The 13,790-nt window shown below is 54.2% G+C and overlaps 1 protein-coding gene across 6 annotated transcripts in view; it reads left to right on the top strand.

The window, feature by feature from the left end:
• LINGO1 (leucine rich repeat and Ig domain containing 1) overlaps window positions 1–13,790 on the top strand; it is a 212,439-nt gene that overhangs the window by 95,591 nt on the left and 103,058 nt on the right. The window contains exon 1 of one of the 6 annotated variants that reach the window (XM_011932839.1): window positions 9,193–9,327. The exons of the other annotated variants lie outside the window; for them this stretch is intronic. The gene's annotated coding sequence lies outside the window, so the exon portion shown is untranslated. Of the gene's footprint in view, window positions 1–9,192; window positions 9,328–13,790 lie in introns of those variants that run through there. 6 annotated transcript variants of the gene reach the window in all.

Raw genomic sequence — 13,790 nt, 5'->3', positions numbered from 1 at the left:
CAATAGCAAGGAAAGGCTTGGGGAGCATTACAACATGGACCCAGAGGGTCCAGTCTTGGGCTGAATAGTTGGTTCTACGATTCCTCATAGTCAGAATGAAAAGGGAACTATCATTTATGAGAACTGTGCTGTCCACAGGAGCAAAACAGCATGTAGTCCTTGAGAAGGAGTAGGTTTCCTGGAGGAGCGGGAGCCATATCTATTCAGACATCTCTGCAGCCCACAGCAGCTCAGAGTGTAGAGAGTGGAGGTCAGATGTCTGACCTGGGTTAGAGGGCTGGCCAACTCCGGGCAGGGAGCTTCTCTTCCTGCACAGACTGATCTGGGGCCCAGGACAAGGACCATTGGGCCGGGAGGGTCGGGTAGACACTGGGTCACAACCCCTGATGCTTGCCCTGCTCTCCCTCCACCAGCTCCGAGCCCTCCCAGCTCTGGATTCTCCCATCTAGCTGGGTCTGCACAGGAAGGAGCAAGGGTTAAGCTGGGTCTGCACATCTGCAGGCCTGGGCCTGAGACCAGCTCTGCCTACTCCACCCTCCTCCTCAAGAACCCTCAGTGTCTCCTCATTGGCTGAGCATCGACTGCGCCTCCCTGCACCTGGCCTCTGATCTCTAATCCTGAGCCTAGCTCAGCCGTTGGGACTCCTTTGCACCCGCTTCCTTAGCCCAACTCTGCAAGTGCTCTCCGACCTGGATGTGCCTCCATCATCTCCCCACTGGCACGGAGCTGCCCAAAGGCAGAGTGGAGTCTTCCCAGCTTCCCTCCCAGTGCCGGCTGGACCCTCCTAGTGCCAGCTGGGTTCTTGGGTGGGTGTGGGTGCCATAAGCCTTGCAGGGAAGGAGGGTTAAAGAGAATGGACATTCAGCCATCACAGAGGGTGGGTTTTCCACTTTGCAGAATACCTTGCACATACTTGGCCAAGTCCAGACCTTAAAACAGCTCTGTGAAATGGGACAGCAACAGCAGACCCAGAGTAATAACACCTCCTGTTTCCTCGGTGCCCGCTATGTGCCAGGCGCTGTGGTAAGCATTTCACAAATAGTTATTTATTTAATCCTCGCTACAGCCCATGAGCTGTTTCTGCAGAGAACTGAAGTGCAGGCAGAGGATGAGAAACTTGCCCAAAATTATACAATGCTTAAGTGGCAGAGTGGGGATTTGAACCCAGGCAGTCTGGACTACATTCCAAGCATTTGTCTTCCTAGCTCCTCCCAAGGGCTGGTGAGGGAGAAGTGTGATGCCCACATTGCAGACATGGAAACAGGCCCGGAGACAAGGAGGCCTGCCTGAGGTCACACAGCTAGGAGGGAGTGGACGAGGTGGGATTCCCATTAGCTCCATCCCATTCCCAAGCTGGAGCTGGAGCTGCCCTCAGACCCCTCCCTGGAGGCTGGGAGGAGAGGGTAGGAGTGAGGTTGTGAGGGCCACAGAAAACCCCCTTCTAGGTGTGGCCCCTGTGTGTGGCACCCACTCCCAGCCCCCAGCCCTCAGCAACCGAGACGAGCGAAGCTTTGGTCTCTGGCCTGGCAGGGAACAGGGTGAGCTCTGGGGGCTGGGACTCAGCAGACACTGGTGCAGCCCACCTGCCTCGAGCTGGTGGGCATGTGGCATGTCCGTGATGAGTGGGCTCTTCGCAGAGTGAGCATTAATCACACTGCCAGGCAGTGGGAGAGGCAGCTGCCTGAAATGCCTGCACCTGGGCAGGATTGATCACCGCCAGACCTGGCCAGGCCAGGAGGCTGAGGGCAGCCAGGGGCCATCTCTGCCAGGCAGGCAGTCAGGGAAGAGCCCTGGACTCGGGGAGGAGACACAACCCTGACCTGGGGCTCTCAGAAGAGGCCTGGTAAGAGAGGACTCTTCCTCTTCTCCCAGGGACAGCCCTTTAGTGTGCTGCAAAGCCATTTATCATGTTTTAAGATGCATGGTTAAGACTTGCCTCCTCCAGAAGCCATTGTAGAGTGCCCGTGCGTCAGCCCTGGACATTTTCTCAAAGAAATGTGCAGCGTCCCCGGGAGCCAGGCAAAAGGGTTTTGAAACCCCGTTGCCACCTGCCAACTGTGTGACCTTGGGGAAATTACTTCACCTCTCTGAGTGCTGGTTTCCTCATCTATAGGATAGCTCATTTTTTCTTTTTCTTTCTTTTTTAAAATTATGGTAAAAAAAACATATAAAATGTATCATCTTAGCCGTGTATAAGTGCACAGTAAGGTAGTGTGAACTCTATGCCCCTTATTGTACACGGTATTCCTTTCATCTTGCATGACCAAAATTCTGTACCCATTGGACAGCAACCGCTCCTTTGGCTGTCCCCACAGCCCCTGGCAACCTTCCTGCTACTTTCTAAGAGTTTGACCACCTTAGATACCTCATACCAGGAAACCATACATATGTGTCTTTTTGTGAGTAGCTTACTTCATATAGCATAATGTCCTCCATGTTCATCCATACTGTGGCATGTGACAGCATTTCCTTCCTTTTTTAAGGCTGAAAGATAGTCCATCATCTGTATACACCACATTTTGTTTATCTGTTCATCTGTTGATAGACAGTTGGGGTTGTTTCCATCTCTTGGCTATTGTGAATAATGCTTTGATGAACATGAGCACGCACATACCTCTTTGAGATCCTGTTTTTAATTATGATATGTATATGTACGCACACAGACATACACACACCCAAAAGTGGGACTGTTAGATCGAATGGTAATTCTATTTTTAATTTTTACAATTAATTTAGTGGCTGCCCCATTTTACATTCCTACTAGTGATACACAAAGGTTCCCATTTCTCCACGTCCTTGACAATACTTATTTTTCTTTCAGTAGTGACCATCCCTATCTGAGGTGAGGTGAGACCTCATTGTGGTTTTGCTTTGCATTTCCCTGATGATTAGTGATGCTGAGCATCTTTCCATCTGCTTGTTGGCCATTTGTATATTTTCTTTTAAGAAATGTCTATTCAAGTCCTTTGCCAATTTTTGATGGGATTATTTTTGTTGTTGAGTTGTAGAAGTTCTTTATGTATTCTAGATATTAACCCCTTTCAGATACATGGGTTGCCAACATTTCCTCCCATTCCGTAGGTTGCATTTTCACTCTGTTGATTGCTTCCTTTGTTAAGCAGAAGGTTTTAAGTTTGATGTAGTCCCATTTGTCTATTTTTGCTTTTGTTGCCTGTGTTTTTGGTGTCATGTCCAAGAAATTATTGCCAAATCCAATGTCATGAAGCTTCTCCCCTACGTTTTATTTTAGGAGTGGTATAGTTTCAGGTTTTGTGTTTAGGTCTTTCACCCATTTGGAGTTAATTTTTGTATATGGTGTAAGGTAAGAGTCCAACTTCATTTGTTTTGCATGTGGAAATCCAGAAACTGAACAGAGGCCATAGCAACGGCAGGCTCATTCTTGTGCAGGGTCTGGATATCTGGGTGCCCTAATGAGGACAGGACCTGTGCTCCTTCCTCCTGATGATGGCTGTTGCTCTGACCCTGAGTCTTTCCTCCTCTGGGTCTTTGGGTCTTGCTGTACCCAGGCCAGGTCGGGCAGGATGGGGTGCCTGTGGGGTAGGCAGGGTGGGGTGCCTGCAGGGTAGGCAGCCCACTGCAGGGATGCATGCTTCTTCCTCACCCATCTCCAGTGCTTTGGGGATCTCTGGGTGGAGTCAGGAATTCCATGAGGCACAGGGGGCGGAGACATAGGTGCTCAGTCCACTCAGGAGGACTTGTGTAGAGTCAACAGCCCAAAGGGTCAACACTGGACGCTGGTCTGGGGGAGAAAAAGGTCTCAGTGGGGCAGCTTAGGGCTGTGCCCTCCTCCTGCCCTAATCTTCTGGTGACTCAGATGAAGGTGCTGAGTCCCACATTTGCCAGTGAGACGCAGTTCTCACTGTGGGTGCTCAGATGGTGGAAGCTTTGAACTGAAACCTACCAACCAAATAGAACTCTGCAGCCAGGATAATGAAGTTTGGCACTTGGGCTCAAAAACTCAATGGCCAGGGGACGGATGCAGGAGTCAGGGTGGGGCGGCCGCTCCATGTACGCTCCCTGGGTGTGCTGTGCTGGAGCCATCTCAAACCAACTCTCTCTCAATCCCATGGACACATGTTCAGGAATTTTCCAAGCCAGTTGTTCAACACAGGAGTCCACCTTCCAGGCTCACATCCTGGCTTTCCCAGGTCTGGCAGATGCAGCCTCTACCTCTCACAGGAGCTGCCTGTCGCTTTCTGTATGACCCAGGCAGGCCTTTTCCCCACCCTGGGCCTCTGTTTCTCCATCTGCAGAATAACCATTTTACCTTCCTCAGGGAAGTTGTGAGGGTTAAACAAGATAATTGATTATTTGTTTATTTATTTAGAGACAGGGTCTTGCTCTGCTGCCCAGGCTGGAGTGCAGTGGTGTGATCCTAGCTCACTGCAGCCTCGGCCTCCTGGGTTCAAGTGATCCTCCTACCTCAGCCTCCCCAGTAGTTGCTAGAGTAGTTGGGTACAACGCCACCATGCCTGGATAATTTTATTTTCTTTTTGGTAGAGACAGGGTCTCGATATGTTTCCCAGGCTCTTCTCAAACTCCTGGGCTCGAGTGATCCTCTTGCCTTGGCCTCCCAAAGTGTTGGGATTACAGGCATGAGCCGCCTCACCCAGCCAAGATGATGGATTTAAATTCCTCTGTGGAGAATAAGTACTGATGGGGAAACTGAAACCCCCAACCCCCATGGCTGAATTCCCCATTCAGGGCTTTCTGTCCTTCTCAGGTCCTGGGGCAGAAAGTTGGCAGAGCCTGTGTAGACCTGCCCCTGGACTGGGCACACCCAAACCAGCTTGGACACCCATTTGGAGTGTCCCAGAAGGGAGCCCCACTATCAGGAAAGGGTTAGGTCCTTCTGCTCTGATACTTCAGCATGGCTAGTGTGACCAGCACTGGGAGGCCTGGGAGGAGGCCAGGCCTTCGTCTCAGGCTCTCCTGGGGTGGGGCAGTGGCAGGGTCCACCCACCGTCTGGGAAGCAGTTGCTGATGCCTGCCCTGGGCTGGGTGTGGATGATTTGGCTGTGGGCTTTTTCTTGAAGGCCTGCCAAGGTAGACTATGGGGGAGGGCATGGTTCAGCCCCTGAACATGAGGCTGGAGCCTGGCCCAGTGGTGGGCTGTGGCCAAGGGAGGTAGTAGGGAGACTCGGGGGTGCTTACTGCCCCCGGGTGCTCATGGCCCTCTCCCTAGTTATGGAAGCCCACATTAGGCACTTTATGTGCCTCCTCCTCATCCAGTCCTCACCATAGCCCATGAAGTGGGTGCTGACCTTATCTCCACTTCGCAGATGAGGAAACTGAGCCCGGAGAGGCGAGGTTGAAACTATAAAGTGTCTCTGCCACTGAAGGTTTGCTGTTGACCTTGGCCAGTGCCCGCACAGTTTCCTCATCTCAACAATGGGGACTCAGATGGGCGCAGCTGGGGGAATGTGCTCGACATTAGTTGCATCTTCTGAAGTAGTAAAGGGCCCACAGACCTGATAAGTCCCCACGTTTACAGACCAGCAAACCGAGGCTGAGAGAGTCACAGCCATTGGGTCCTGCAAAGTCACCTCCTGGCCTGGCTCACACCACCCTCCCTGCCCAATTCAGGCCCCTTAGCTCGCTCTGGACCTCTCGAAAAGCCCTGATGCTGAGTCGGTGCAGACAGGCTTCAGTCACGTGTGCATCTGTATGTGTGCATGTGTGTGCACAGGTGTGTGCTGGGATGGGGGTGCCTGGAGGAAGCGGGCAGAGCTGAGCAGACCCTGGGGCCAATGGGTGAGAGGAAGGGGCCCCCTCCCCACTCCCCGCTCCTGCTCCGGGTGCAGGGAGTGGGAGAAGCCCCGGGTGACAGGGTTTGTGCCCACTATATATAGCCCGGCTCAGACACGCACGCCCGGCTATTTCTGTGTTCCTCCTCCTACTGAGGCAGGGGGAGGGGAGAGAAAGTAGTCCATCTAAAAATATAACCTGGGGAAAAATATCACAACGCCTGAGCTGAGCCTGAGAGATCTGTCTCTTTCTCTCGCCTCCCGCCCCCGCGCCCCGACTTACCTCACAGCCGCCTCGGCTCCATTTGGAACTGTTGCCCCCTCCCCCACCTGTGCCACTTTCTCCTGATGCCCCCCAGCTGGGGCTGGGTTGTTCCGCCCCCATGTCACAGGTGAAGAAACTGAGGCCTGGGGAGGGCTTGCTTGGGTGTGGCACTTTGTGCTGCTCATCCCTCTGGGATGCCCAGATCTGAGGGGCAGCCCCTCCCTGCCCTGCGGAGCCTGGACTAGGGTGGGGGCCTGGGTCCAGGTCTTGGCTGTGCACTCACTTGTTTCATCTCTCTGAGCCTCAGTTTCCCCAACTAAAAGGGGACAGTGATACTAGTTGCCTCATAGGTGGTGCTAAGGGTTGATGGAGAGGCGCAGGTAAAGCCCGGGACACGTGCCAGGCGCGTCAGAAGCACGCAGAGACGTCAGTCTTGTTGTCGTCATTGTTATTATTTTAATTATCCACCACCTTCATCCTGGCCACAGAAATGACTCTTCCCCGAGGAGCTTCTTGAGGACAGGATGACTCTTAGCAGGTCTGCATCGCGGTGCTCAGCAGGAGGCCCACCTGCCCACAGCAGCGTTCAATAGATGACACGGTTGTATTTAGGTTCGCAGAGGAAGGTAGGGGGTTCTAAGGTTGATGAAACCCCTGCCTCAGGCCGCGCTCACTGCTCTTTGGCTGTCTTGGTCCTCACACTTACTCCCTTCAGTGCCTGCCTGGGGGTGGGGGTGGGATGGGATGAAAGGGGAGGATGGGGTGTTGCTATCATCCCCATTTTAATGACAGACAGGAAGCTAGAGCTCAGAGAGGGAAAGTGATGGGCCCTGGGTCACACAGCTGGGACAGAGTCTGGACCTGAGATGGGCTGTCTGACTCGAGGCTCCCAGGTGTGCTGGTCCTGAGAGCCCCTGACCTGTGTGTCTCCTTTCTGTGGACTGCAGGAGCCTCCAGGGGCGCTGTGAAGGCCCTGCCCCAGAGCGCCCTGCTGGTGCTTTCCATAGCCCTGCTGCTGCCCATAGCCCTGCGTGAGGGACTGGAGAGTGCACCCCAGGGTTAGTGAGCATCCATCGGGTGCCGTGTGATGGTTCTCAAATTCCATACTCTGTCAACCAGCACCAACTTATGACCAGCCCTGTTTCCTCTACACACCCACACTCTCCACCACCACCAGGTTATTTTGATGTTGTATAATTTTTTCCAGAAATATTTCAGTGCATATCTCTAAAAGATGAGGACCCTTTAAAAGACAGAACCGTGATACCATTACCACACCTTAAAAATTAAATGTTACCTGGCACGGTATCCACTTCCTGAATCACTCTTAAAAATTGCCTTGAGGTAGGAGTTAGCATCACCATTTTATAGATGAGGAAACTTGAGGCCCAGAGAGGATTAGTCACTGGCCTGAGTTCATGTAGCTTGTAAGTGGCCAAGCAGGGATTTGAACCTGGGCCACTTGACTCGAAAGCCAATGCTCATTCCTCTTTCCTCGGCCAGGCAGGGCCCCAGCTTGCCTCCTGCCATCCCCAAAAGGTTGCCACGCCCTGTGGCCCTAGGGCAAGGAGCTGCTGGCATATTTTTGTTGGGGGACAGTCTAGTTCCTGGGCCTCCTGATAAACCCAGAGTCCAGCCCAGAGGCTCAGCCAGGTTGTGTGCTCAGAGACGGGCTGCGAGGGTGCGCAGGCCGCTCTGGGGCCAGGACGGGGGCATTAACAAGCCATTTAAAAAGCGCTGACAACACACTTTGCAGGCTCCTATTTAAGATGTACTAAAAAATAAGCACCTTTTCAGGGAGGAAACTGCAGCATGTCGGGGTGAAATACGTCCGTGGTGTCACCTATGCACGTGTCACCCTGCAGGTGCAGAGAGGGGCGGGAGCAGCAAGCACCCGGCCTCACCCCCACCAGGCGGCCTCAGAAGGTGGCAGGTACTTGGTGAGCAGGTGGATTTGCCATCATTTCCAGCTCTGCAGCAGGAGGAGGGACATTATGCTTTGGGGGTTCATGTTAGAGGTTGGGGTGGGTGGGGGCATAAGTAGGGGGCAGGGGAAGTTACCTGCTCCTGGCTGCCCATTTCAGATGGAGAAGCTGAGGCCTGGGGTGGGAGGATGAAGTTGCGAGGTCACACATCCTGATCTTGGGGACCCCAGCCTGGTCTCCAAGGCCAAAACTATGCAGGAGGTGCTTCTTCCTCTGACCCTGCTCATCCCACTTCAAAACAGACTTTCTCAGGCCTAGAGCAGACCTGGACCAGGAGCCAAGCACTGTGGTAGGCACTGGGGTTACAATAGTAAACAAATAAAAAATGCCATCAATCAAACCAGGTGCTTCATGGAGCTTCTCTAGTTGAACGGAGATGACAAATAAAGAATGCCAACAATGTCGTGTAGCTGCGGTGTATCTACCAGCAAGGGGCAGATGTGGGGTGCTGTCAGAGGGTTTAAGAGGAGACCCACCAGGTCGGGGAGGCAGGGAAGGGCTTTGGGAGGAGGTGACACCAGGGCTAAGCACTGCAGGATGAATGTGTGAGCCGAGAGAGTGGGAGGCTGTGGCTGGGGGAAGGGGGACAGCAGGCAAAGGGAAGAGCACATACCAAGGCCCTGTGGCAGAGGCTCCAGGGGATTCTGAAAGGCCAGTGTGGCTAGAGTGGAGTGAGCCTGGGGAGGTGTGGCTGGAGGGGGCTAGGGCTGGGTCTCACGAGGGCCATGAAGGGGGGTGACTGGGGTGGGAGGGTTAAACACTTGGATTTGTGGTATGGACAGATTTCTGGCTGTCACAGGAGGAAATGACCTTGGCTTTGTGTCAGGAGTGGACTGGGGAGTGGGTAGGGGTGAATGTGAGCATCGAGGCGGGAGGGGCAGCGACTCAGACAGGGGTATTGGTCAGGCTGCCCTCTGGCTCTCCGTTGTTCCCCTGCATCCCCTCCAGGCCTGGTGACCCAGGAGAGTCCCAGAAGGTATCTGGGAGGGACAGTCCTTCAGCTGTCGGTGGAGGGATGAGGGAGGCAGGGAGGCTTTGCTGAGCCAGCTGTGGGAAGAGGTCATGGTGCTGGGCCCCAGGCCTGGGGCCTTCTCTCTTTGGAAGGCAGCTGAAGAGGCAGCTGGGGTGTGAGCGCAGGAGCATGAGGAGTTTGTCACGTCTGCCTGGTCTCCAATCTGAGATCTAACCCAAGGAGGAGCGGGTGCCCAAGAGGGGAAGGGAGCTCAAGAAAAAAAAAAAAATAGCTTGCTTGACTTAATTATGACTGATTGTGACAGCTTGCATCTTTAGTCTGAAAAGTATCTATGGGGTAAGGACTGCTTTTCTCAATCGGGATAATTATGTTAATTAAAATGCTTTCTTTATAGCAGTTCTGATTAATAAAAACAGTTCCACTGCTCTCTTTAAACACTCTAACCTTCTGTTGCATGGGGAAGGAGGCCCTTTCTCAACAATTTATGGTTTTTCACGCAGATTCCAAGAGGCGACCTGCTGCCGGGTGGCCTGGTGGCAGGCACTGCGCTCACACACACGGGGATGGATGCAGGCAGAGGGGCAGGCACATGGACCTAGCAGGCAGCAGGACTGGCCACTGGGGCAGGGACAGGCCGGGGCACCGCTCAGCTGAGTCTGCTGCAGAATAAAAATGCCACTTATTCCTCTAATTGCTGTTTATTTCCTCTGGAAAGCATGGAGATAAATAATGAGCTCCCAATTAAGAAAAATTTCATGTGGGGGACTGAGGTGCCAGGGCCAGGATCGATACTGGAGTGGAGGGGTGGGGTGGGGCTGGTGGTAGGAGCAGGGGTCCTTAGTGAAGCCGAGGGGGTGGTGGTGTGTGTGCTACGAGAGGTGGAGGCAGGTCGGCGGGAGGGGTGCTGAAGAAGGGGCTTCACTGCCAGGGAGGCTGAGTAGAAGGGAACAAGAGCTTTGAGCAAAGCTTCACTGTCCCCAGCCTCAGTTTCTCTCTTTGCCTAAGTTAGAGGTCACAGGTGATGGCTCAGAGGCAGAATCTGTCTCATAGTTGTGTGTGTGTGTGTATGTGTGAGAATGTGTATGTGTGCACTTGTGTATAAGTGCCAGTCTGCGTGTGTGTGAGTACATATATGTGTATGAAAGCATGTGAGTGTGCATGTGTGTTTGTGAATGTGAGTGTGTATGTGTTTGCCTGTGTGAGTGTGTAAATGAGATTGTATATATGTGCACGAATGTGGGTACACGTATGTATGAGAGCGTGTGTGTGTGTGTTCCAGCCACAGAGTGTGGCAAAAACCTCAGCCCACGGATTGTTGGAAGATTGGGAGGTTTCTCATCAAAATCTGGCTTCTGGAGTCTCTTGAAAAGTCAGAGACCCAGCAAGCATATGCCAGTGGGAGCCGAGTGCTGCGTGGTGGCTGCCCCTGTGTGTCTCCCGTGGCCTCCCCGTCCTCATCTCCGTGCTACCCTGACCTGGGAGGCGTTTGTGTTTCCTGGCACTGTGTGACTCTGGTCTGCCTTTGAGGGTGGAGGTGGGGGTTGATCTTACATGGACAAGGGGCACTCAGTTGACCACTATCCCTTCTCCTAAAGGGACGGAGAGAGATGGGGTCCCAGAAGCCCCGAGTAGAAATGTCTTGGTGCTGGTGCTGGCAGGAGACTTTGTGGGGTTCCTCACTCCACCACCCAGCCACCCTAGGCCTGGAGAGCGGCTCAGTACTGTCACTGCCCAGAGGGGCTTAGGCAAAGCTGGCCTCACTCTCAAGGAGGCAGTGAGGAGGACATCCCAGGAGGTGCCCCTGAGAGGGAGAGCTGACACCCCTCCCAGAGGCCCCAGTTCTCTCTGGACCCTCCGCCCTGCCTGGACAAGCTCCTCATTTGCGGAGGACTTTGGCAGAAACCTTTGCCAGACAGAGACTGGGGCCTTGTCAGTTTCCCCAGTTCCCTCCACCCCAGCCCAACCCCAGCCTCTCTTGCTGCTAGAAATGAGGAAATAAGGTTAGGGGCTTCTTCTCAGCCCTACCACCTGGTTGAGGAAGAGGCTGTGGCAGTCAGGGAGGCCCTGGTAGCCCACAGAGTACATGGACCAAGAGGGTCAGGGGTTCCGGCCAGGGTCACACAGTTGGGAACCAGGGGCTGGGGCAGGCACAGAAACCAGGCATCCTGACCCCAGGGGTTTATGAGGGTGACCAAGGCCACACAGTTGCAGCTAAGGGGTCTGTACTGCCAGAGGAAGTGATGCCAGTCAGTCCCTAGACTCCTTCCCCTTTCCCACGAGAAGACTGCAGGCTGGCTCCTGGCGTGCGTCTCTGGGGTCCGATATAGGGGTCCAGAGGCTTGCTCGTGGACGTGTGTGGACATGTGCCATGCAAATATGTGTGGATGTGTGAGCCTGTACATGTGCAGGCACGCAATACATATGTGGGTAGTCCTGTACACACACACACATGGACGTGTGTGTGTGTGAGCTCATCCAGGTGTGCATGTTGACACATGTGTGTATACATGTGGGTGCTGTGTGCATGTCACATGCACAGCCATGTGTGGGCATGCTCCTCTGTATACATGGGATGGGCGTGGTATGCATGAGCATGTGCATTTGTACGTGTGGCTGTTAAACCCGTGTGTCTGGGGTGCTGCATTTCTCCAGCTCTGTCCCTGTGTGTTCACACATACGTGTCTTCCTGCATAGGTCTGTGTGTGAAGCTGAGGGCCGTGGCGAGGCTCTTCTGTGGGCCCTGGAAGAAGGTGGCTCCCTAGCTGGGTGATAACGAGTCAGGGATGTAAGCTCAGGCCCGGGCTGGGAGCCCTGCTCCCGTGGGGGATGGTGCCATCTCTGTAGCTGCTCATGAGCATCCTCTTGGGCACCAGCTTCCAGGCAGGCCTCGGCCCTGCTCCCAGCTCCCTGGGCCTCCAGCCCTGGGAAAGTTCTGCGTGTGCAGAGGGAGCCAGGGCTGTATCACCTGCCTCATGACTCCACTGCCCAGATGAGCTGTTGGTGGAGCAGGAGCCCTCCTTGTCCACTCGGACCCTCCTTGGACCTCTCCGGGGTCCAGCTTGGCTGGGGCGGGCCCTTCCCCACCATAGTGGAGCCAGACCCTAGGTATGCAGTGGGGTCTGAGCCGTGCTGAGGGCCTCCGCTGCACCCTGTCTGCTGAGGCTCCCTCCTGTGCAGAACAGCCTGGGCCCGGGCTTGGTGGGGGCCGCCCTGCTCCAGGCTCCCGAGGCTGTCTTCCTTCTTAGTGCTGGCTAGGGTAGAAGTGGGCTGAGCCCTCCCTACGTGTCTGTCTCTCCTTCCCATTCCTCCCCCACTATCGGGGCTGAGCTTCTGACCCTCTGCCAAGAGGGAAACGTGCTTTCACAAGCGGAACAGTTCTGATCCCCTCACACGTAGTGTGCCAGTGGAGGGCTTTTGGGCAGTGTGAACAGGGCTGGGGCACCAGTTCTGGGAAGGAATACCCCGTTGCCTTGGTAGACACGCTGGCTCCTACATGCATGTGGCGGCCCCACAGGCTGGCTGGCACCTAGGCCTGCCACCCCCACCTCAGCCCGCCTGGGGGCTGCCCCCCCCTCACCTCCACTGTATTTACGTGTCTATTTTATGATTTCAATTTTTAATGCCTCTGCTCTTTGAAGACGCTTAATGCTTTCGAGTGGAACATTTCCTTCCAGGACCTGAGCGCAGATTGAGGACAGAGCAATAAATCAACTAATAACTGGAACCTCATTTTCTGCTCCACAGCAGAGAGTTAACCCCTGCCTCGCTGCACTCCTCTGGGTGGCAGCTGTGGGTGAGGGGCGCTGGGGAGCAGGGTGCTGAGCTAAGGCTCAGGCTTCCCCTCCTCCTCATCTCCTGTCCTCCTGGGTCTCTCTCCTCTCTCCTGTTTCCCTTCTTTATCTTACTGTTTTCTCTTCTCTTTTCGTTTATGTGCTACTAGAAGCAGGTGAGAATAAGGGAAATGGCTGGAATCTGAGATTCTGGAGGTGACCCTGGAAAGGCGTGGGGAAGCATTTGTTGGGAACTCCCTGGGCCCTGACTTGCTGTGTGAGCTGAGGGGAGCGTCCAACCCTCTCTGAGCCTCAAGGTCGCCGCCATTACAAAGGCGTCTTATCACGTGGGTGGACCGGGGTTTGAAATGTTGACATCTAGGGCAGACTTGGCAGTGGAGGTGGACAGTACCTGAGTCTCCTCCATTCGCTCCCTGCCCGCCTTGGCTTGGGAGGAGGAGAGTCGGGAGACCAAGACACTCCGGTGATGAGCTGGTAGTAGATGGCTCTTCACTCATGTTGTGTATGCCTGAGCCTGTGTTATTAATGCTGTGCAGACATGTGTGTGTATGTGCGTGCGTGTGTGCGTGTGTGTGTGTGTGTGTGTGTGTATTCCTGCACGTGTCTTGGACTCCAGAATCACAGTGTACATAGCCATACACCTAGGATAATTCTTGACTCTCTGCAGAACTAATGAGGGGCCCAGCTGGGTGTGGTAGTGCACACCTGTCATCCCAGCTACTTGGGAGGCTGGGATGGGAGGATTGATTGAGCCCAGGAGGTGGAGGTTGCAGTGAGCTGTGATCGCACCACTGCATTCCAGCCTGGGTGACAGAGTGAGACTCTGTCTCAAAAAAAAGGAAAAAGAAGAAAGAAAAGAGCCCAAAGTGGGGAACCGTGTCTGTAGTATTGAGAAGCTGAGAGGAATGGAGACTCTGGGGCCACACTGCCTGGCTGCAAATCTGGCTTTGCCATTTATTGCTGTGAGACTTTGGAGAAGTCACTGAACCTCCCTGTGCTCAGTTCCTC

The sequence above is a fragment of the Colobus angolensis genome, unplaced genomic scaffold (assembly GCF_000951035.1).
Source record: "Colobus angolensis palliatus isolate OR3802 unplaced genomic scaffold, Cang.pa_1.0 Scaffold99, whole genome shotgun sequence".
NCBI classification, from domain to species: domain Eukaryota; kingdom Metazoa; phylum Chordata; class Mammalia; order Primates; family Cercopithecidae; genus Colobus; species Colobus angolensis.
Note: the sequence above shows the minus strand (reverse complement) of the source record. Positions and strands in the feature narration are given on the sequence as shown.